The sequence below is a fragment of the Temnothorax nylanderi genome, unplaced genomic scaffold, assembly GCF_030848795.1.
Source record: "Temnothorax nylanderi isolate EJ_2023f unplaced genomic scaffold, tnyl_v1.0 TNYL_tig0988_pilon, whole genome shotgun sequence".
Lineage (NCBI taxonomy): Eukaryota > Metazoa > Arthropoda > Insecta > Hymenoptera > Formicidae > Temnothorax > Temnothorax nylanderi.
Genome location: NW_027250050.1, coordinates 30,568 through 33,780, shown reverse-complemented (window position 1 = coordinate 33,780; position 3,213 = coordinate 30,568). Strand labels below are relative to the sequence as shown.

Genomic DNA, 3,213 nt, shown 5'->3' with positions numbered 1-3,213 from the left:
ATGGATTGAGGCAAACCCTCCTGGAGTAAAATAAATACCTGAGGCAAGAAAACAACTATTTCTTTGTAATTCTTTTATATTTCTTTTGTAAATTTTTTATAATTTTCTTTGTTTTTTTGCAACAATACCAATTTAGATCATTAATTCTGCAGGTTCTATGAAAGACAAAGAAAGTTTCCGTTCTCTGTCTGACTCTGAGGATGACATCACGCTTGTGGAAGTTGTTAAGTAAGATTCTCAATCCAAAACAATTAAGCAAGAAAAATAAAAGCGAGAAGTCATGCACAGAGATAAGCAGTGCTAAAAATGCCACCTCTAAGACATCTGAAGCTGTAGTTAAGACAGGTATACTTATGTTCAATTCATTAAATAAATATTAGATAGATATTATTAATATATAGTTACATAAATTTAACATAACAAAAATTTTACAGAGGTTGACTCCAAAAAGTGCAGTAAATATATCTGTTTGAAAGAGTCCAATAATAAAACAGGTAAACTAAAATCTAAGGAGGTCAAAAAGTCTGCCAGTAAAAATAATACACAAGTTCTCTGAAACAAAAAGAGAAGAAAGGCAGCTTTAACGGAGATTTGGATATAAGTGATAAGCATGATAATAAGATCTCTAAGCAACATCTACCTCTGCATTGGAAGAAGACAAAGATACAGAAAAATCACTAAGTAGGAAGAAAGCCAAAATGGATTTATTTTAGGAAAAGATAGAAAAGAAGAAACAGCGTGCTATAATGTACGAAAAATATCTTCAGAGAGGCGGCGGCAGAAATCCTGGTTTAAAAGAGATGCCTACAGCAAGAAGTTTTACATGTAACAATAACATTAAAGATAAGCTTGAAAGGAATATAGATACTGTTCTATGATAAGATTTTCAATTGACTCGATTTTCAGAGTGCCGAGAATTGCTTAGCCGAAGTAAGTTTCTTGATTACTGGTGTTTTGGAATCGTTAGAAAGGAATGTGAAGCTGAGAATTTAATACAGAAGTATGGTGGCCGGACTGTAAACACTGTATCGAATAAATTATATATTGTTGGAGATAAGGCTAGCCCAGCCAAATTGAAAAAAGTATATTTTTACATGGTTACATCCACACATTGCACATATCTTTTGTTTTTTGTTTACACGAAATAAATTTTCAGGCCAATAGTTTAGGCATTAAACAAATATCCGAGGATGATCTTCTAGAAATGATTTGTACGAGACCGGAAGGTAAAGCTAAAGATATCAAACCGACAAAGACAAAGTTAAATGTGAAAAAAATACCGAATAAATCTAAGAGCGATAAATCGACATCACCGAACAAAATAAAAGCACCATTAGATTCAAAAGATAAAAGATAAAAAGTCATCATTAAATTCACTTGAAAAGATAAAAAACGTCATCGGTATCAAAGCAAGTTTCAGATGCAAGCAGTAGTGCTCAAAAGGTAAATTTAGATATCAATTTGACAATGTGCATATATACAAAAATGATATAAAATAAAACTTAAAACACTGTTTTCTCTCTGACATTATATTCTTCTAGGTAACTACAAATGTTGGTTTAGAACCGTTAGTGACGAACGTGACGTTCTGGATAACTCTAGCGGAACCGCAGACATGGCTGTTTTCTATCCCGTACAAGCAACAAGTAACCATACAATGCAATGATCAGGCTGAAAATAAAATCGAAATAAATAGAACAGGAAAAATTAAGCTAAATGAAAACTGTAGGCTGACTACGACGGACTTAACACTACGAACAAAAAAAAAACGAAAATACATCAAATACGTACAAATGCATTTACCACAGTTTAACTTAACTTTCAAAACAATAACTAAAAATATTGGAAATAACAAAAAATCAGGAACAGAACTACGATTGGAACCTGTGATTAATGATCCCGCGGAGCTAACAAAATTAAGCCTGAACCTAGAAGAAATAAACGAGGAACTAGAAAACAACCAAGTCAGCCTCTTATCTAACAAATATGTAATATATCCCGTGGGCTCCGTGTCCATAGTTGTAATTATAATAGGGATCGTAATCACGGTCATATGGCTAGTAAGAATGAAAATGAATAAGGAAACGCGACGCGATTTTCGCATGCAACTGGGAAAATAGATTATAAAAGAATGTGACCTCCATGGAAAAAGAAAAGAATACCCTGTATAAAACAAATGTTAATGAAAAACCTCATACCTCAGTTTTTCTTTTTCTACGGGGGAAGGGATGTTGTGAAACGGAAGTCAACGTTCCCTAGTTGCAACATCGAGCTGTCAGCGCAAGCACCGATAATTGCCACATACACCTGAGAGGGCATTCCAGACAATTGCCAAATATACCCGAGCTGGCATTCCAGACACCACCGGGTCACTACTGACCCAATCGCGGAAGCAAAAGCGCTGACAGCTGAGTCGGCAACGCGGAAACGAGCCCAGGCATGATAAAAGCCCGCCCTTCCGAGAAGCGGCGGGCTGCAGTCTACGACCGACGCGCGGGTTACGTGCCGACCGCGTATTTTTATCAGTGTAACTAAGTAAAAGTAAAACAAAGGTGTACTGAAATATATTTATTAAACACCGTCACGGGCATAATCTATAAAGGATTAGTGTCATTTCCCCGTCCCGGAGAATCCTCGATACCCTGTGCCGGCCCCCGAACCTCCATTCGCGGCGCGGCACGACAATGCACTACCATGCATCTTTCTTAATTAAGAATATTTTATAATATTTCAAAAATATTTGACGAAAGATTATAAAACCAATAATAAATAAATTTAAAATATTTTTTAAATATTTTGGAACGAGATTATAAAACAATAAATATGTAGATTTGAATTAATATTTTAAAAATATATTTCAAATATTTAAGAAAATATTGTCTGGGTGATAAAGAACATTTTTATAAATATTTTTAGAAGATTCTTAAAATATTCTTAAAAATGTTACCACGAAAGGTTCTTAAATCATTTTAAAATATGCCTAAAATCATTTTTAATTATTTCTTGCAATATTTTTATAGAAATATTCAGCAATATTTTTTGAAAACATTTTGTGCTGTATGGGTAGCCATAACAAACAGGAGCCACAGGAGGATGAGTTGGGAACAAGATGGCGGGTGGCGGGTGTAGTGGGGGTAAAGTTGCCGCTTCTCTTATAATGGCCGCGTTCAGGAAACACAACTGTTGAGTGAGCGCTCATTATAATTGGTTCTA

At 34.7% G+C, this 3,213-nt stretch overlaps 1 long non-coding RNA gene across 1 annotated transcript; it reads left to right on the top strand.

Moving 5' to 3' along the window:
- The first annotated feature begins 259 nt into the window (after window positions 1-259).
- Window positions 260-2,601, top strand: LOC139786232 (uncharacterized). Its single transcript, XR_011722226.1, has 5 exons — window positions 260-345; window positions 435-825; window positions 907-1,082; window positions 1,157-1,443; window positions 1,542-2,601. It is a non-coding gene; the product is annotated as an uncharacterized lncRNA (long non-coding RNA).
- Window positions 2,602-3,213: the final 612 nt, after the last annotated feature.